The 20,988-nt window shown below is 44.7% G+C and overlaps 1 protein-coding gene and 1 pseudogene across 3 annotated transcripts in view; one reads left to right on the plus strand and one right to left on the minus strand.

Annotated features, from left to right (window-relative positions):
• The window catches only part of TNS3 (tensin 3), a 1,058,399-nt gene that overhangs the window by 723,840 nt on the left and 313,571 nt on the right, over positions 1–20,988 (plus strand). The gene's annotated exons all lie outside the window — the stretch shown is intronic.
• Positions 17,137–17,255, minus strand: LOC134930094 (5S ribosomal RNA; annotated as a pseudogene).

Consider the following 20,988-nt stretch of genomic DNA (forward strand, 5'->3'; position numbering starts at 1 on the left):
TATGCTGTAGTTAGAAGTCCCTGCTAAAGAAGAAGTAGTTTCACATTCAGTATGAGCAAGTGTATTAAGAATTTCAAATTAGGGCCTGTCTATAGCTCATTAGATTCCAACAGCTGGTGGGTCACTTCAATATCCATATCATGTGGGACATTCCTACATAGGTTGGTTATGTTGAGGGAACGCAGGCCAGATGTTGCTGGGGATATTTCCCAATTTCTCAAGTTTCAACAGGAGAATTTTTGCATCTTTTATGTATAGCGAGTCAGCCTGTACACAAGGCTGGAGAAAGAAATCTAGGTATTTAGTTATAATTTTGTGTAAAAGGTCTAATGCCAATATTATGGCTCTACCAGGTGGATTATCCTTCTCTTGTGAATTTTAGTAGACAGGTCCTTAGGAAACTCTCTCTGGAGGTATGATGCCACCTCACTGGAGATAATGAATTAATTGACAGCCATATCCAAGATGTTGTCTTTTTTGTTTTTTTGTTCTTTTGTAGGATTAGCATCCAATCCTAAATACACCTCAATGTTCAATAACTGGGAGTAAATCTAATTTTTATATTCATACACATACTGGACCACAATGCTCTCACCTTTGTCAGGGAGTGAATGTGTGTCTTTTTAATCCATTTAAGTATTAAATCAATGCAGATCCCATGTGGAATCTTAGTCATGACCATTGATTCAGTGGATTAAAATGGATTAAAAGACACCTCTTTGATAGTAGACTTGCTGGTAAGAACCAAAGAGTTTTATTTTTATGCAGTACCATTGAGACATTTAAAACAGCCTTTTTTACAAGACTGAAAATAAGCTAGATCATTCTGTTTTTGGTTGGTTATATCTGTAAAGACTACTAAATCCCTGTAGCATGGAAGCATTCTTCAAAGCAGGTCAATATTTATCAGTACTTTGTAGTAGTCATAAGGCTTTAACCGACTTCATCACAAACTGCGTTGCTGTGGTATAGGCCCTCATTCCGAGTTGTTCGCTCGCAAGCTGCTTTTAGCAGCTTTGCACACGCTAAGCCGCCGCCTACTGGGAGTGAATCTTAGCTTATCAAAATTGCGAACGAAATATTCGCAATATTGCGAAAAGACTTCTCTGTGCAGTTTCTGAGTAGCTCGAGACTTACCCTGCCAGTGCGATCAGTTCAGTGCTTGTCGTTCCTGGTTTGACGTCACACACACACCCAGCGTTCGCCCAGACACTCCCCCGTTTCTCCAGCCACTCCCGCGTTTTTCCCAGAAACGGTAGCGTTTCTTCACACACTCCCATAAAACGGCCAGTTTCCGCCCACATTACGATCACCAGAACGAAGAAAAAACCTTGTAATGCCGTGAGTAAAATACCTAACTGCATAGCAAATTTACTTGGCGCAGTCGCACTGCGGACATTGCGCATTAGCGACTAATCGCTCCGTTGCGGAAAAAAAAGTAACAAGCGATCAACTCGGAATGACCACCATAGTCATTGACCCAGAAAATAGTGCGTGACAGATAATTTTTGCTGGTAGATTTAAATGTCTTCCCGTGGCATAGATAGAAATTTAAATTGTATTCAATTCTTTGGGGTTATATTCTCTGATGATAATTTGCTCCATCCTTTTGTCTATTTGGATTTCCATTTCTTGTCTTATCTGAAATGCTATGGTGTATGATGGCTGCTTGAAGAATTGTATTACGGTCAGTGGTGTGTAGTGCATTTTTTGGTCAGTGTTGCCTGGACATCCAAGAAGTATACTGAATGAATATTAATACTGTAGGTGAATTTAATATTTTCATCCTTAAGCTGAGTACACACTGGGCAATTTATTGGCTTTTCAAGATGATGACCACCCATACACTTGTGCAGGGCTGACGTTATAGCTAAGTGGGCAAATTCAAATGGCCACCCAGCTAGATGAGAGGATTGACACATTGAGCCACTGGTGCGACACATGATCCCATAGCACAATCAATGAGTTGTATAAAATATTTTCCATCAAAACAAACATATATCTGAGAGTTAATTCAAGGAGTATCATGAAGTATGAAATATCTGAACCATTGTAATTGATATTAATTAGCAATCTTCTGGTTTGTTCCAGTCCCTTAGAGTGCGGAATGTTGGTATGTAAAGCTGTTCCCTGGAAGGTCAGTCAGCTCTATTGGCTTCAAGATGAATTTAGTTGTATCTTTTAGAATTGTTTATTTGAGATTCAATATATGGAAAAGTAGGTGGTTGCATTCACAAAAAGCACTCTTTAGTTAAAATATGGCCTTAAACATTTACAAACCAAAGGTGGTAATTTCAAACAAACACAGATATAATGGTATTCACCATATAATTATTCAGAGGAAAACATAAGGAGGAGATACTTGATCTTCTTATCCTCCTTCAATTTGCCCACATAGAGAATCTGAGAAAGGCAATGTGCCCTTCTTTCACACAGTGGCCCTCATTCCGAGTTGTTCGCTCGCAAGCTGCTTTTAGCAGCATTGCACATGCTAAGCCGCCGCCTACTGGGAGTGAATCTTAGCTTATCAAAATTGCGAACGAAAGATTCGCAATATTGCGAAAAGACTTCTCTGTGCAGTTTCTGAGTAGCTCGAGACTTACTCTTCCAGTGCGATCAGTTCAGTGCTTGTCGTTCCTGGTTTGACGTCACAAACACACCCAGCGTTCGTCCAGACACTCCTCCGTTTCTCCAGCCACTCCCGCGTTTTTCCCAGAAACGGTAGCGTTTTTTCACACACTCCCATAAAACGGCCAGTTTCCGCCCAGAAACACCCACTTCCTGTCAATCACACTCCGATCTCCAGGCACTCTTAAAGAAAAACAACAGAATAGTGTGTGCATAGGTCTGAAAAAATTAAAACATAACCTTTAATAAGTCACATGCTAAAAAAAGGGTGAAATCCCTGAAAACATAGACAAACATGCAACATAAATGACAAACATACAAATGTACAAAGAAAATTGTACAATGAAGTTACATATATGTGTATATTTGCTCAATAATCCTCCGCTATTTACGGTGTATACACGGTGTGTATGTGTATATATATATATATATATGTATATGTATATGTATGTATGTGTGTGTGTATATATATATCGCATGTACACACACACCCTCCGTGCAGTAGTAACCAGGCAGCACTCAGCGCTCTTTGTGAGTAAATTAATATATAAAAGTACAAAAGGCATATTGTACCGATGTTTCAATGCCGAGCAGGGCGTTTTCTTCAAGCCTACAGCATAGCACCTTGAAAAAAATTCCCTGCGCAGCGTTGAAATGTCGGTACATTATGTCTTTTGTACTTTAATACATTAATATAATCACAAAGACCGCTGAGTGCTGCCTGGTTTCTACTGCATGGGGAGGGGGGGGGGGGGGGGGGAGTGAAAGGGGGAGGGGGGGCAAGCCTGTCTCCACTCAGGGAACCATTGCGCACATATATATATATATATATATATATATATATACATATGTGTGTATATATTTTAAAAGTATGGAAAGGCGGCACTCACAAGACTAATGCTGAGGTGTACAACGGTGCAATTTAATCCATCAGTCAACGTTTCAGGGCTTTACCACCCCGTCACCAGGACAAAGTGCAAGTGCAAATTACAACAATTTTATACCTGTTCCAGCGACACCTCCAGCTGTCCCTGACGTGCCACCGCTCGGTTACCGGGTCCCTCACTTCTGGCTCAGCTTGCAGTCACCTGTCCGGATGTTAGATCCTCCAGGCTGGCCAGCGGGGGCGCCGAGACTGTCACCTAGGTTACGGCTGTAAACAAGATACAGCGGTGATACATGTTATGAATATTAAAAAACTTAAAGACAATAAAGAACAGTGAACACAGTGCATAAGACATGCCATCGATAGATGCATGATAGTAAATATTATGTGTGCCAAAATTTCTAGTAAAAAACCATAGTGTATATGTACAAATGTTTGGATAACCAAACTACAATTAAAAACAATAAAAGCCACAGTGCAGTATCTCAATATGGAATACCCAATTTACTTTATAAGCATACACTTTTTTTTATCTGTTACTAAATGAGGATCTAACCTCATACCTTTATACACTTTAAGAAAATGGATCATGGTGGAGCTATATCACGCCTGTAAATATATTATTATATCTGTTCTATATAGATGCTATCATAAAAAAATTATTCATGCCCACTGTTTCATTAAGTCCTCTCGGGCTAAGCGTGTCAAGCAATAGAATCCACCTGTATTCTAACTGTAACAAGTGTTTGGCCCCTCTCGCTGAGTAACGTGCCTGGTCAATGATTCTGTATCTGAGTGTAGCAAGAGAATGTCTGGCTTGGGCAAAATGTCTGGCCACTGGTTGCTCACTCGTACCCGTCGCCAGGGCTGCCCTAATGGCCGACCTGTGCTGTGTCATCCGCACTTTAAAAGTGCTTTCCGTTTTACCTACATAATGTTGTCCACATGGACATGACAGCAGATACACAACAAACTAAGAATTACATGTAACGGCCACCTTAATCATTATTCGCTTTCCTGATAGGGGTGTTTAAAGGAATCTCCTGGAATAAGGAAGTTACAAGTAGTGCAACCACACCTGTAACCATACTTGATGTTTCCATCTTGTTTTTAGAAATGTCTGTTCTAACTACCAGACTTTTAATATTCGCACTACGACTATAACTGGGCATTCATTTTGTATGTTTAAACATCCCTAACTCAGGGTCTGATTGTATGATGGACCATAATTCTTTGGCCATTTTACTTGTAACAGTACTGGCCTTGTTGAATTGATTAACCCAGGGAAAGACATTTTCTGCTGGTTTGATCTCTTTAGCCTGCAGTAGAATCTCTCTGGATTTACTAATAGCTTTTTGACGGGCCTGTATCAATAATGTAGAAGGGTAACCCCGTCACGGAATTTGAGCATCATTTCATCTGACGGTCTCTCATGTTCAGGTCACTATTAATCCTACAGACACGTAACATTTGTGAATACGGTAAGCCACAGATCGTTGCCCTAGGGTGGAAGCTGTCATACCTAAGTATGGTGTTACGGTCCGTTTCCTTGGTATAAAGTGAGGTACAAATCAGACCATTAACCAAGGCAATATGGACATCAAGAAAATTAATCTTCTGATCATTCATAACCATAGTTAGTTTGACAGGACTATCGGATCTGTTGTGTCATTATTATATCCTCCAACAATAAGGATGGTCCTGTCCACATCAGGAGTAAATCATCTATATACCGTAAACAGACAAACAAATATTGCATTACATCAGGATTGCTTAAGAAAAGATCTTTCTCCACCTCCCACATAACTGTATTGGTGAACGATGGGGCCACACAAGACACAATCGCACACCCTGTTAGTTGTGTATAGAATTGGCTATCATACACACAATAATTATGCGTTAAAGTAAATTCCAACAACGCTAGGAAGAAATTAATTTCAGGGCCATGGTATAAAGAATTGTTGGTGATCAGATGCCTCACTGCCTGTATCCCCAACTGGTGGGGAATACAGCTGTAGAGGCTGGATACATCTATCGTAGCCAAGCTGGTGTTGGATGGAACCTTGTTGATACTAAGAAACTTTCTCAATAAAGAGGAAGTGTCTTTTAGGTTCGTTGGTGTATCCTGAATGCAAGGTTGTAAGAAAGAATCAAGGTAAATGGCTATCGGTTCACATAAGGACCCCCTGGCAGAGATGATAGGTCTGCACAGGAGGATTCTGGGCATCCTTATGTATCTTGGGGATGACGTAAAACAGAGGGGCTATGGGATGTGTTTTAAGTAAGGCTTTATGGACATCTAATGTGATGATACCAACTTTCAACACTTCAGTTAGCAAACCATCTAGCTCCTTTTGGAACCGGATGGCAGGATCTGTAGATAGTTTAGCATATGTAGAACCATCTCCTAAGAGTCTATTGTACTTCACCTTGTATTTGTCCATGTCCATTACGACAATAGCACCCCCCTTGTCGGCTCCCCTTACAATAATATCTTGTCTATCCCTTAGAGCATGCATGTCCAAACTGCGGCCCTCCAGCTGTTGTGAAACTACATATCCCAGGTTGCCCTGACACAGTTTTGCTCTCAGAGAATGCAGGGCATGCTGGGATGTGTAGTTTCTCAACAGCTGGAGGGCCGCAGTTTGGACATGCCTGCCTTAGAGCTTGTAGTGCTTGATGTTCTCCTGCAGACAAATTCGGTTATGTCCGTTTTCCCTGTTCATTAGGTGCCTGTTCTAGCATCCTGTGGAATGTTTTAATAGATGAATTTGAAGAACTAGGTTCAAATTGTGATTTGTTTTGAGTTCTCTTTACACCCGCATGTATCGCAGTGTTAGACTCCGAGGATATTAGATTGAGCTTTTTGCCAAAGAATTCCTTAAGTTTAAGGTTACGTTGTAACTTATATGTATCAATCTTCCACTGGTTCTTAACAGGATGGTGTGTGGGTACATAAAAAAGGCCTTTACTTAACACACTGATGGTATCCTGTGACAGTGGTTGTGAGGAGAGGTTGAAGATTAATTGCGATTTCCTCTCGGCGGCTTTTGTGCGGTGTTCGCTCCTCTCCCTCCGGAGTGAACACCGCACAAAAGCCGCCGAGAGGATCTCGCAATTAATCTTCAACCTCTCCTCACAACACAACAAGTCTACAAGCGGCACATCTTCTGAAAGATCAGGCCATTCAGGTTCAGTCGGACAATGTAACAACAGTGTCCTGCATAAACCGACAGGGCGGAACGAAGAGCAGAGCTGCAATGTCAGAGGTAACAAGAATCCTCCTCTGGGCAGAAAAGCACGCCGTGGTGCTGTCAGCAATCTTCATTCCGGGAGTGGACAACTGGGAAGCGGACTTCCTCAGCAGACACGGGGGGTAATTCAGAGTTGATCGCAGCAACAACTTTGTTAGCAGTTGGGCAAAATCATGTGCACTGCAGGCGGGCAGATATAACATGTGCAGAGAGAGTTAGATTTGAGTGGGTTATATTGTTTCTGTGCAGGGTAAATACTGGCTGCTTTATTTTTACACTGCACTTTAGATATCAGTTTGAACACACCACACCCAAATCTAACTCTCTCTACACATGTTATATCTGCCACACCTGCAGTGCACATGGTTTTGTCCAACTACTAACAAATTTGCTGTTGCGATCAACTCTGAATTACCCCCACGATCTCTATCCAGGAGAGTGGGGCCTCCACCCAGTGGTGTTCGCAGAGGTGACAAGTCTTTGGGGCATACCTCAAATAGACATTATGGCCTCACGCCTCAACAAAGGGCTTCGGAGTTATTGTTTTAGGTTGAGGGATCCACAGGCAGTGGCGGTGGACGCCATGGTAACTCCATGGGTGTTCAAGTCAGTGTATGTGTTCCCTCCACTTCCACTCATCCCATGTATTCTCAAAATAATCAATAGAACAAGAGTTCAGGCGATCCTCATTGCTCCGGATTAGCCAAGAAGAGCTTGGTACGCGGATCTTCTGGAGTTACTGCTGGAAGATCCGAGGCCTCTTCCTGTTCGAGAGGACCTTCTGCAACAGGGGCCGTTTGCTTATCAAGACTTACCATGGCTACGTTTGACGGCATGGAGGTTGAACGCCAGATCTTAGCTCGGAAGGGCATTCCGAACAAAGTTATTCCTACCCTGATACAGGCTAGGAAAGTGGTAACGTCAAAACATTACCATCGGATTTGGAAAGAGTATGTGTCTTGGTGTGAATCCAAGAAGTTTCCTACGGTGGAGTTTCAACTAGGAAGGTTTCTCCTCTTCCTGCAAGCAGGGGTGGATGTGAGCCTGCGCCTGGGCTCCATAAACGTCCAGATTTCGGCCTTGTCCATTTCCTTCCAGAAACAATTGGCTGCCCTCCCTGGAGTTCAGACTTACTTGAAAGGGGTTCTGCACATCCAACCTCCCTTTGTGCCTCCTACGGCACCTTGGGATCTTAACGTGGTACTGCAGGTCCTGCAATCGGATTGGTTTGAGCCTTTACAGGAGGTTGAGGTCGAGTTTCTTACTTGGAAAACTGTTACACTGTTGGCATTGCTAGACGTGTTTCAGAATTTGGGGCATTGTCCTGCAAGAGCCCCTACTTGATTTTCCATGAAGATAGAGCTGAGCTCAGGACGCGTCGGCAATTTCTTCCAAAGGTTGTGTCTGCTTTTCATATCAACCAACCTATTGTGGTGCCACTGGCTATTGACTCCTCAATTACCTCAAAGTCCTTGGATGTTGTACGGGCTTTGAAAATTTGTGAAGAGAACGTCTCGTCACAGAAAGTTGGATGCTCTGTGACTATTTCTCGCTGGATCAGGTTTACTATCCAGCATGCTTATTCTACAACAGAATTGCCGTGTCCGAAATCCGTTAAGGCCCACCCTACTCGTAAAGTGGGTTCTTCATGGGCAGTTGCTCGGGGTGTCTCTGCTTTACAGGTTTGCCGAGCAGCTACTTGGTCAGGGTCGAACACGTTTGCTAAAGGTGCATACACACGGAGCGATATAACTGAGCGATTTTGACTATATAGTCAAAATCGCTCAGAAAGTTAGTGCAGATCGCTCCGTGTGTATACAGGCAGCGATAGCGATGCGCGTCCCCGCTAAGTCGCTATCGCTGGGAAAAATAGTCAGTGCCGGCAAGTCAATTTTGGCTATGTCGCTGGTAAAGTTAGTTAAAATCGCTAGAGGCCAGCGATTTTTCCCAGCGATAGCGATGTTGCAGGCCGCGGCGGTGCGGGCGGCGGCGGGTTGCGGTGGCGGTGTGGGCGGCGGCGGGTTGCGGCGGCGGTGCGGGCGGCGGCGGGTGGCGGTGTGGGCGGCGGCGGTGCGGGTGGCGGTGTGGGCGGCGGTGGTGCGGGCGGCGGCGGGTTGCAGCAGCGGTGCGGGCGGCGGAAATTTACCTTTCTCTTGCAGAGTTTGGCAGCGGAGCGGTACCAGTTTCAAAAATGGCGCCTCAGCGTCATTTTTGAAATTCAAGATGGCCACCGCGAGCCAATCACGGCTCGCCGCGTCATCGCCCCGCCCCCTCCCGCTGACTTATATAAGTCAGCGCGAGGCAGCGGCTTTCAGTCCGACGGCGGAGGAGGAGCGGAGAAGAGCTTCTGAAGACGCCGTGGAAGTCCTGGATGGGCGGCGGCTATGCAAAAGAGCTTAGCAGCCGCCGCCCACCAGGTGAAGACGCCGGAGCAAGACCCCAGAAGCCCTGGGGAGGTGGCGCCCCCCCAGGTGAAGACGCCGGAAGCCCTGGGAAGGCGGCGGCCATGCAAAAGAGCTTAAAGGCCGCCGCCCCCAGGTGAAGACCCAGTTTAATAAAGGATTTTTAAAAGAATGTGTTGTGTTTTTTTTTTAAATATTTTCTTTACAGGTGGACTACAGGTGCCAGCGGGCCCTTTATGTCCGGGCATGCTGGCACTTGTGGTTCTCCAAGTGCCAGCATGCTGGGGCAGGCTTGCTGGGACCTATAGGCCTCCTGTAAAGAACAATATTACTATTGAAAGGCTATCAGCCTCCCATCCACCGGCCCACGGATGGGGGGGGACAGCCTCGGGCTTCACCCCTGGCCCTTGAGTGGCTGGAGGGGGGGACCCCTTGATTTAAGGGGTCCTCACTCCAGTGTACCCCGGCCAGGGGTGACTAGTTGGGGGGGTAATGGCACGGCCGCAGGGACCAATATAAAAGTGTCCCCCGGCTGTGGCATTATCTCCCTGGCTAGTGGAGCCCGGTGCTGGTTTTAAAAATACGGGGGACCCCTATGTCTTTTGTCCCCCGTATTTTTTAAACCAGGACCGGACGCAGAGCCCGGTGCTGGTTGTCTAAATATGGGGGAACCCTACTCATTTTTTCCTCTGTATTTTAACAACCAGGACTGGCTCAAAGAGCCCGAGGCTGGTTTTACATAGGAGGGGGGACCCCACGCAAAAATTTTTTTTTAACTTTTAGCTATTTAAATACCAGCCACCCTGTAAATTTATCCTATATATGACACTCATCCCCTTATTTAAATGAGATAGTCAAAATCTCCCATAGCCAAAATCTCTTGCATAGTTAGACAAAATCTCTGGTAAAGTTAGTCAAAATCTCCTACTGCCAGTTCAAGGGAAAAGTTAGTCAAAATCTCTCATAGCCAAAATCTCTCCGTGTGTATGCACCTTAAGTTCTTCAAGTTCGATACTTTGGCCTCTGAGGACCTAAAGTTTGGTCAATCGGTTCTGCAGGAGCCTCCGCGCTCTCCCTTCTGTACTGGGAGCTTTGGTACTAATGTGGACCCCAGCATCCTCTAGGACGTAAAAGAAAATAGGATTTTAATTACCTACCGGTAAATCATTTTCTTGTAGTCCGTAGAGGATGCTGGGCATCCGCCCAGCGCTTCGTTTTCCTGCAGTTGTTATTTGGTTCAGTACTGCCTCGTTACTTGGTTGAGTACTGCATTGTTGCTTGGTTAAATACTGTTGTTCAGCCATTGCTGAATTTCTTCAAGCTGGTTACTTGCTTTTCTGTTATGTGTGAGCTGGTGTGAATCTCACCACTATCTGTGTATTTCCTTCTCGCGAAGTATGTCCGTCTCCTTGGGCACAGTTTCTAGACCAGTGGTAGCCAACCCTGGTCCTTGAGAGCTACCAAGAGTTCACGTTTTCCAGCTCACCTGGCAGGTGCACATGTGCAGTTATTACTGTCACATTTTTAAAGATCCACAGGTGAACTCTGTGAGGAGACCTGGAAAATGTGCACTGTTGGTAGCTCTCGAGGATTAGGGTTGGCTACCCCTGTTCTAGACTGAATCTGGTAGGAGGGGCATAGAGGGAGGAGCCAGCCTACACTTTTAAACTCTTAAAGTGCCCATGGCTCCCAAGGGACTCGTCTATACCCCATGGTACTAATGTGGACCCCAGCATCCTCTACGGACTATGAGAAAAGGATTTACCAGTAGGTAATTAAGATCCTATTTTTTGGTCACTTACCATTGAATTTTTTTTTCTGAAGCAAGTTGTGGGACACGGGTGGTAGTCATGTGACCGCCGGTCGGCTGACCGACAGTCACATGACCTCCTCCGTGAGCCCGACGGCTCACTATCCCGATGGTCGGCATGCCAACCAACAGGGACTATTTCCACTCGTGGGTGTCCACGACACCCATAGAGTGGGAATAGAACCCGTGGCGACCGCAGGTCGCCACCGAGCCCGCAGCGTGGCGAGCGCAGCGAGCCCGCAAGGGGCTTGCTGCACTCGCCCCTCCCCGCCGGGATCCTGGCGTCGGTATGCTGCCGGGATCCCGGCGTCGGTAAGGTGACCGGCGGTCAGGAGACCGCCGGTCACCCGTACTACACCCGTGGGACACTGTGTTCCCCCCCTCACACTCAATCGTTCGAAGCTTGGGTTCTTGTCCATCTTTTTCCTACAGGTTTGTTTGTTTGTTTGTTTTAACAGTGTCACTGGGTTACTGCAGCTTCTTACTGGACTCTTTTAAAAGAAGTGCTGGCATGATGGGGTTGCAGGGGGGAGGAGCTTAGATTTAAAGTTACATTTTAACTGCCAAACCCCAGCTCATCCTACAATCCCATGGTCCAGTGTCCTGCTTCAGAGTAAAGGATCCAATTGTAAGTTACCAAAAATCCTCTTTTCTCAGTGTCCATTACAACATCCCACTTTTTTGTCTGCGCTGCAAATAATTAGATCTGAGTATTGACTCAGATATTTTATTGGATAATTTGTTCTTGAATAAATATATTTTTGTAATTATGATGTTTAGTGGTAGAAAATACATCGAAATGTTGGCCCATCATTCTGGAGAAACTTTTTGTTGGAGGCATTGTTTGTTATGGGATCAAAATCAGATTTACATTTGATTCGACATGATTTAGGATGAGGTGTTATCTCTGCTTTAGATTCAAAATAATCTTTCATTGGCATGTCAGTCTGTGGAAGTCTATTTTGCCCTGAAGAGGATCAACATATTTGTAGGGACATAGCAAAGGACTTTATTAAACACATCGGATTCTGATGGACTTAACACTCCAGAAGAGTTATAAATTATGTATTTTTATGCATTTTTTTTTTTTTTTTTTACATACCCATTGGCCCCCACATCTGATTAATTTTCATCCACTGGATCGTTTTGTGCTCTGGTTATTACCCCTGCCTAAAAAAGGCTTTCGGCTTCAACCGCGCTTTGATTTTTGCTAGTAGAAGTGTAACCACAAAGAAAGAGAGGAAAACACTCTCCTTTTGCTGGGTGCACGATTAGAATATTGTAAGTTAAAACTAGCTTTCTGCAGCTGGGTACACTGGTATTCCACATGGAATAACATTGGGGTGTAGAGTTGAATCTTGATCCGAGGCACCAACAGGCTAAAGCTTTGACTGTTCCCAGGATGCCCTGCACCGCCTCCTCTATAGCCCCACCTCCAGGCACTGGAGCTCAGTTTGTAAGTTGGTGCCTGCAGTGCAGGTCACTAACAGGTGGGGTTGAGCTAGGCAGCCCTGAAAACAGATTTTTTAGAAGACTTCAAGGGCCGCAGCACTTTCTTTGTCTTTATGACCTGTTGTGCTGCGGCTCCATCACCTCCCTCAGCGGCGCTGCATACTCCCATGGCCTGGTTCCCGGGTACTTGCAGTGGAGACACACCGGTTTTCTTCAGGCACACCACCGCTGTTATTCTCATGGATCGCGTGGCTTCACTTGAAGGGGGGAGGTAAGGTAAATCGCAATCTGGTCGCGGTCCCAGGAGATAGACCGCGCCGCTGGTGTGGACACTGTGTCGCACAGGGACCCCACTATATCCACCAGGGCAAAGAGCACAAGTCGGATTTATTAAAATCTATTTGCAAAAGGCTCCACAGAACCCGGTGGTGAAGTCCAGCAGAGGGGATAAGAGGCTGACCTGTAGCCCCTCCCCCAGCTCCGGGTGCCATCTACTGCTGGTGTTCCCACCCTGGAGCTGCATCTCTCTCTCTCTCCCTCACTCTTTGAAGAGATTTTGGTGCCATTACATAGCTGGACTGATCTCCAGTACTGCTGGGCAGGTCTCCTCTGTAAAGCCGCCTATATCATCAGTGCTGTGCATTTACAAACACTTAAGTATTCTACATGTCATTTTAGACAGTGTTTCGTTAAGAACAAGTGTACTGCTATCTGAATTTTTTAGTACAAATATTCTGTGATATACATGCTGGTTCATGCACTGCGGATCATACATCTCCCAGTCTGTCTGTGGCACCTGTGGTCAATCAAGACTCGCCTTGGGCAGCTTTTTCAAATATGCTGGCCATTACAGCCACATATTGTGCCTGTAGTTTATCCGCCATGGACGGATACTTTGTCTACCCAGTTACAACAATTAAATCAGACTTTGGTTAGACAAAAGTCCACCCCACATCCCTCTGGGGCCAAGAGGTCATCCAAGCCGGCCATTTCTTCCTCACAATCCACTAATATTCTGATAATTCTTACGATGAAGATGGGGAATATACTGAGCTATCAGACACAGATACAGTTGCTTCTGATGAGGAATCTGCAACCCAGGTTGATGTTCCTGACCTCGTGGAGGCTATAAAGCTGATTCTCCAAATTGATGATGACATTGAGCCTCCTGTTACATCTAAGAAACCTGATAAGTTTAAATGTCAGAAGGTTACTAAAGTAGTTTTACCACATTCTGACCTCTTCATTGACATACGTCAGGAATCCTGGTCATTTCTAGGGAAGTTTTCCCTGTCTAAAAATATGCTAGCTCGTTATCCTATCCCTGCGGGGTTGAGCAACAAGTGGGAAACTCCACTGCCGGTGGACTCTCATGTCACCCGTCTTGTGGTGTCATCTAGTCTGCCTGTCACCACTGTCACCTGACTGAAAGAACCGACAGATAAGCGTGTGGATGGATGCCTTAAGTCTATTTATACTCTTGCCGGGGCACAAAGACCCACTATGGCTGCCTCTTGGGCGGCAAAAGTAATTGAAGCATGGATTCAGGCAATTGAGGATGAGCTACCTCAGGCTTTTTCGGACACTGCCAGACAATATCTGTCGTGTATTACCACAGCCTCTCACTATATTTAGGAGGTGGCCTCTGATGCAGGGGTCATGGCGACCAAGGCTTCTACTACGTCTATCCTGGCCCGCCGGGTTCTGTGCTTGATGTCCTGGAAAGTGGACCTGGACTCTAAAAAGACCTTGGAGGTACTCCCTTTCAAGGGAGACATCCTGTTTGGGGAAGATCTAAATAAGATTATGACTGACTTGGCGACGGCCAAGACTGCGTTTCTCCCAAGTACTAATTTTTCTACTCAGAAGGCTAATAGTACCACTTTTCGTTCCTTTCGACCTCCAAGTAAAGCACAAGGTCAGGTGTACCCGAGACAGGCTCGTACTTCCAAAACCACTAAGCCCAAATCTAAACAATCCTGGGCCGTCCGTCAGCCTGCTTCCAAACAAGACAAGCCTGCTGCATGATGGGGACCCCAGGGTGGGAGGCCAACTTCTGCAGTTCGCCCAGGCCTGGTTAAAGACCACTTCAGATGCCTGGGTACGGGAAGTTGTCTTTCACAGGTACGCAATCTCTTTCATGAGAGGTCCCCCTCGCCAGTTATGCTCAACGGTGATCCCCTCGGATCTGTTGAAAGCACACGCTCTACACCTGGTTGTACAATCCCTCCTGGAAACAGGAGTGGTAGTGCCAGTACACCTGTCCCAGAGAGGCAGGGGATACTATTTGACCGTTTCTATTTCCAAAACCGAATGGGTCTTTCCTGCCTATCCTCAACCTCAAATCATTGAACAAGTTTGTAAGTGTGTCCAAATTCCGTATGGGAACTCTGCGCTCTATTGTGCTGGCCATGGATCCTGAGGACTATGTGGTATGCCTGGACATACAGGATGCTTACCTGCACATACCTATTGCCATTTCTCATCAGCAATTTCTGCGTTTTGCTATTGGCAACCTTCATTTTCAATTCCAGGCTCTGCCGTTTGGACTGGCCATGTCACCTTGGATTTTCACCATGGTAATGGCCATGATGACGGCTTTTCTCCGTCATCAGGGAATCAGAATCCTGCCATATCTGGACGACTTGCTGATTCTGGCAAACTTCCAAGATGTCCTCCTCAGTCAACTGGAGATGTCGGTCAACTTTCTTAAAGCTCACGGGTGGCTCATCAATTGGAAGAAGTCCTCGCTGGTCCCTGCTCGGAGCATGGTGCACCTGGGGGTGCTGCTGGACACACACAGCCAGACTGTTTCTGTCTCCGGAGAAGGTCCTGAAACGTCAGGACAAGATCAGATGCTTCCTCTCTCACCAGAGAGTGGCGATACACTCCGCGATACAAGTACTAGGCCTCATGGTGTCAGCTTTCGACATGGTAGAGTACGCTCAATTTCATTCCTGTCCTCTGCAGGGGTTATTCCTTTCCAAGTGGGACGGCCTGCCTCATCGGATCAGATCTCAAATGATTACCTTGACTCCGGAGGTTCGTCTGTCACTGAGCTGGTGGCTACAGAACCAACAGTTGAGCAGGGGCCGTCCCTTCTGGATCTCAAACTTGGTTCTCCTGACAACCATTGCCAGTCTGCGAGGTTGGGACGTGGTGTTGAAGCAACACTCTCTCTAGGGTCGGTGGACCAGGGAGGAATCTCTCCTCCCGATAAACATTCTGGATTTGAGGGCAGTGTTCAATGCATTGACACTGGCCCTGCCTCTGGTACAGAACAGACCTGTTCAAGTACAATCAGACAACGCCACCACGGTGGCTTACATAACTCATCAAGGCGGCATGCAAAGCTGTATGGCAGTGATGGAAGTGTCAAAAATCCTCCAATGGGCGGAACGTCATCTGCCAGCCATATTGGCAGTGTTCATTCCGGGAGTCCTCAACTGCGAAGTGGACTTCCGCAGTCGTCAGGATGTGCACGTCGGAGAGTGGAGTCTTCATCCCGTAGTCTTTCAACTCCTAGTGGACAAGTGGGGCCTACCAGATGTAGACCCGATGGCATCTCGACGCAATCACAAGGTTCCGGTCTTCGGAGCAAGGACAAGGGAACCTCAAGCAGCATTCGTGGACGCACTGGTAATTCCATGGAACTTTGGAAGCCGGGTTCTTGTGCCCACTACAGTGCGTCCCCTCTCATGAGGAACTGCTTTAGGACATCCCTTATGTTATTCCCTGTGGAATCCCAGTGTAACCTGCTGCAGAAAAGGAGATTTATGGTAGACTTACCATTGTTAAATCTCTTTCTGCGAGGTACACTGGATTCCACAGGGCGTCCATCCCTGACGCACTTAGCTTCTTTGGGTTTGTATAGCATTAGCCGCTAGTCCCTTCTCCTGTCGTGAGAATGTGGTTCTACGTGACTAACATCTACCGTCTCTCTTACCTGCTGCTGTATTTGACTGGTTTACAAAACTGAGCTCCAGTGCCTGGAGGCGGGGCTATAGAGTAGCATCCTGGGAACAGTCAAAGCTTTAGCCTATTGGTGCCTTGAATCAAGATCCAACTCTACACCCCGATGTTATTCCCTGTGGAATCCAGTGTCCCTTGCAGAAAGAGATTTATCAATGGTAAGTCTACCATAAATCTCTTTTTAATATAAATACATAAAAAAAAATCTCTGTAAAGACAGGACAAACATAAATGGCATATAGTGAACAGTAATAATTAAAATAGTATCAGTACCAAATGTAGGTGAAGGATCAAGATTATTGATAAAGATACTAATGAATGAAATACTAAATAAAGGTAGCATGGCGAAATATACAAGTATAGTGATTCAAAAAAGTAAAGGGCTAATACCTAATAAATGCAGCAAGGCACAATATAGAGAAATCCTCTCAGAGATGCAAAGAGCAGTCCATCATGTAATACTCTGGCATATATAATTGAGGTATTTGAATGCAGAGTAAAAAAGTCAGTGTATAAATACAATGTATATAAACAGATCTTCAAATATTATGACCATGTAACAAAGTCCCCTAAAGCTGCATGAATCAAAAGCAACATGATAGTTTTACGTATATGTAAATAAATGTAAATCACTGAACCACTGTGGTTAAGAATATGAGAATGATATAAGTAGGAGACAAGTAATAACCCTTTTAAATAAAGACTGATAATGCTTGCTTACATAAAAGAAGTTGTGTACAGCACCTGGTATTCCCAGGTGGTCACCCATCCAAGTAATGAGCATACCCAACACTGCTTAGCTTCCAAGATCAGATGAGATTGGGCATACCCAGTGTGGTATGACTATAGGTTAATACTTGCAACAATTGAGCGAGTCTCATAGTGGGCCCTGGAATACTAAAGTTAGTATCTGCTGTTGGGAAGCCTTATATTTAACCACAGCATAGGTTTCTCCCCTTTTTCTCCTATATACGTGAAAAGTAACCACCTCTAGTATATTCAGCAAAGCTGTAACTAGACATTTTGTTCTCCTGTACCAGAAAAGAGAATTGGTGCCCCATCTCCACCTATATATAAAATAAGTACAGTGTGTACCAAAAATATAGGGGCGTGACTTTATGGGGAAATAAATTAATGCCAATTCACATAACACCGCACAGTTGTGTCCATTAGTCACATCATACCACTACACAGTAGTACCCCTTATACATGTTATGCCACAGTAAAGTTCCTTATACACATTATGCCAGGCAGAGTACCTTATAGAAATTATGCCAGGTAGAGTCCCTACACCGTTTTCCCATATAGCTCACATGAAGCAGGTTGTGGTATTCTTAGAAGAAGCAGCAATAGATATGGGTACTATTGCTTCCAAAATTTCAGCCTTAATGGTAGTTGCTCGCAGAGCAATTTGGCTACGTACATGGAAAGCTGATTCAGAATCTAAGAAGGTTCTGGAATCTTTGCCTTTTGTGGCTAATATTTTGTTTGGTAAGGAATTGACAGATATTCTGGAGTCAGAAGTGGAATCCAAGAAGGTTAGGTTTCCTGACAATTATAACCCCAGGTCTAGGGGTTCGGGGTTTCGGCCATTTCGGTGGCAAGGAAAAACAAAAGGAAAAAGTGATGCTAAGCATCACCAATACAATAAGTTTGGTAAGGCAAAGAAGCAATGGGCCAGCTTCCAAACCAGAACAGAAACCATCAGCCTGATGGTGCGGGCCTCCGCCTGGGGGACCGCAGGGTAGGGGACTGACTTCTTCAGTTTGCACACATATGGCAGCAGTCAACAACAGATGCTTGGGTGCAAGAAGCGATATCTCTGGGTTTTGCTTTCCCTTTCAAGAAACAGCCTCCTCAAAGGTTTTTCTGCACCAGTCCGTCTCATATAGAGGCGAAGGCCAGAGCCTTACAAGAAGCAGTTCAGAAATTGCTTCAGTCAGGAGTAATTATTCCAGTACAACGGGGACACAGTTTTTACTCCAACCTGTTTTTGGTTCAGAAGCCAAATGGGTCATTCCGGCCAATTCTAAATCTCAAAATGTTAAACAAATACATTTGGGTACCACGGTTCCGCATGGAGATGTTATATGCGCTCAGAGCCGGCCCTAACCAATATGATGCCCTAGGCAAGATTTTGGCTGGTGCCCCCTAGCACCGCCGCTAGTTATGCAGGAGATGCCTGGCATGAGTCAGCTGGCAGCTCTGATAACGTTGGGCGCCTTTTGTTTATGAAAATGCATCTTATTATTTGCATTACTATGCAGCTAGGATGCTCAAGCAGCTTCTGCTGATTAAAATGATATGCAGCATGCCTATATTCTGTGTGCGACTGTGGCTGTATCTGCATACGAAATGCTACATTACAGTGATTTCCAGGAATACACTGCAACTTAGAATTTTGTATGCAGATACAGCCGCAGTCACATACAGAATATAGGCATGCCGTATATCATTTTAATCAGCAGAAGCTGCTGGTGCCCCTAAGCATACCAGATGCCCTAGGCATTTGCCTAGTTTGCCTATGCATAAGGCCGGCTCTGTATGCGCTCACATACTGTACGCTTATATATATGTATTTTCTCTTTTCTCCTAGGAGGATTATCTGTACATTGACGCATGCGGATATCTGGTGTATGATGCACTCCATTCATTGTGTACTCACAGTATACTACTATGCTAGCTGAATATTATAATATGATATATAATGTTACATCACTGGCTAACATATTATAGGCATCTATGTATATACTTCTGGCATTGGAAGACTAATATTGTGGCATTGAAGTGTCCTTTATGTATTAGAAAGATCGGGTTGTCATGGGGACGCTTTCCTGATGCTTTACTCTGAGGTATCACGCAATTCCGGTCATGTGACCGGAAGATGCGTTACAAATACAGGAAGTACGGCGCAGTGGAACGCAAACCGCGCTGCTGTGCTGCCTGAGTATATTACTGTGAGTTCTACACATTGATTTTAATATAATTGTGGTGTATGTCTATATATGTTGTTTTGTTATGATAAGTGTTGTCTGTGCTGATATATTCAGCGCTTTTTGTATATTTTTGATTATAACACAGGTGTTTCTTGTTACCTAATGAAGGGGAGGGCTATATGGGTATAAAAGTGGGTTACTCACACTGGCTTGTGATCTTGACAAAGGTCCCCACATGGGACCGAAACGTTGATACCCCTATGCTGATTTTCTGATGCTATTAATAAAAAAGGCTTATGAAGACTGGTGAGTGCTCCTGATATTTATCTCTATATTTAAATGGACTGGTCCTGGTGACAAATGTCTATATGGATGTTACCCCAGCAATTGATACAAAAAGCTAGAGTGTGGACTGTACGAGAATATATATGGTCGCAAGTGCTCTGCTACCTATGGTCTTGGCACCAAGCTGAAAGGATTGATCTTCTAAGTGCAATTGTTCCTATACTTTGATGGATGGACTATGGTGAGATTCCAGATGAATAGCTCACTGTGGATGTGGACAGAGAAACACAGACTTATGATTTAAGTAATTTTTCTAAGTTTTTTTTTATTGCTTTTTCCATTTTTTTATTTTTTGCGTTTGTATTTTTTATGATTTTTCCATTTTTCTAATTTTTTCTAATCAGTGGTATAGACAGTCTAATAGATCATTGGTAGTGGCGTGGATTGCACGCTTTTTTCTGCAGTTCTGGTACTTTGATTATATGGAGAGTTTAGTGTCTGCTGAGTTGCTATTTTCAGCTGAACATGAGTTGCTGGCTTTGACTGATGACGCTAATCGGGTTCTCTCCGAGTTTGGTGATTTTGAACGTCTACCAGCTGAAAGTGCACTTGACCTGTATCATAAATTGCTTAACTTACAAAAGAAGGAAGTGGACCTGCTGCTGCATGGGCAGTTTCTTTCCGATTATTATCGTAAAAAACAACTGCCAAGAGACTTTCGTATAAAGAATATTCCCACAATTGGGAGAAGTAATCCAGCCTTTTGCAGCAGATGGTGCACTGTCCTAAACAAATGCTCCTTTGACCTTCTCCTACTTGTCATCGAGGAGGTTGGGGCTGATCTTAAGAAAGTAAGGGCTGATATAGCTACATCACGCACTCAGACAACTGAGGTTTTTCAAACTGATACCTCACAGCAGTGGCTAAGCAAGCTTAAGGAGCAGGTAGATAAATATCACAAGGAACTGGTGACGTTCAAGAGAGCCAAACTGGTTAAGGTAGAGCGTGATTATAAGGATCATTGTGTTTATAGATGGCTTACGGGAAGTGAAAATTCTTTCTCCTCTAGGTTTAAAACTAATAGATATCGTTATAACCAGTCTCAGTTTGACAGCTATTCCTCTTCAGAAAGGGAATCTTCAGATTCACAAACAAGCTCTAAACCCCCGTTGCCTAGAGCGAATACTAGATCTAAGATTAGTGATTTACCTTTAAACGCAGAAGGCCCCACCTCTGGCGGGGCAAATTCAAAAGAAAAAAAGAAACAAGTGAAGAATCGGTAATAAACTTGTCATCATATACCCTAACTGAACCAGAAACGAGTTTACTCTCGAAGGGGCTCAGTTTTATACCGACTCCTAAA

The sequence above is a fragment of the Pseudophryne corroboree genome, chromosome 5 (assembly GCF_028390025.1).
Source record: "Pseudophryne corroboree isolate aPseCor3 chromosome 5, aPseCor3.hap2, whole genome shotgun sequence".
Taxonomy (NCBI): domain Eukaryota; kingdom Metazoa; phylum Chordata; class Amphibia; order Anura; family Myobatrachidae; genus Pseudophryne; species Pseudophryne corroboree.